The sequence below is a fragment of the Condylura cristata genome, unplaced genomic scaffold (genome assembly GCF_000260355.1).
Source record: "Condylura cristata isolate star-nosed mole 26May11 unplaced genomic scaffold, ConCri1.0 scaffold00033, whole genome shotgun sequence".
In the NCBI taxonomy this organism is placed as follows: domain Eukaryota; kingdom Metazoa; phylum Chordata; class Mammalia; order Eulipotyphla; family Talpidae; genus Condylura; species Condylura cristata.
Genome location: NW_004567134.1, coordinates 18,765,890 through 18,766,459, shown reverse-complemented (window position 1 = coordinate 18,766,459; position 570 = coordinate 18,765,890).

Below are 570 nucleotides of genomic sequence, written 5' to 3'. Positions count from 1 at the left end.
GGCCCAGCCCGTCTGCTCCCGGGCCGTGAGGATGCTCAGCCTTTGCGGCCCACGCGGCCCGGGGCCACGGCGCAGCCGGCGCGCTGGGGCTGCGGGAGCCCAGTGAATCCACTTCCGCGGGCGGCTGCGAGGTCCGGAGCCAGCGAGCCAGGTCAGCCCGGCCTCCCCCGGGCTCCCTCCCTGCCTCGGCCCCTCCGGTGACCCCGCGGGCCAGGGCCCTGGGCGGAGACTGAAACGGTGTCCACTTCCGTCCCCGTGGACCTTCTGTGTGGCCAGCTTCACACGCCGGCCGGAACGGGGCCGGCCGGCCCGGGCGCCTCCGGGCTCCGCGCAGCCGCACGACCGGACCGCGGCCTCGTGCTTGGCAGAAACTGCGCGTCCTGCCCTGCCGCCGGGAAGCGACGTGCTTCGTCCGGGGGCTTTCTGCGCTTTAAGCCAGACGTGGGCGCAGCTGACCGTAGGCGCAGCAGGCCCCTCCCAAACACCCACCCGAAGCCCAGTCGGCCCAGGCTCGGCCCGCGGCCCAAGGCCGGGCTGCTCTGCCGTCCGCACGGGAGGGCCCAGCCTGGC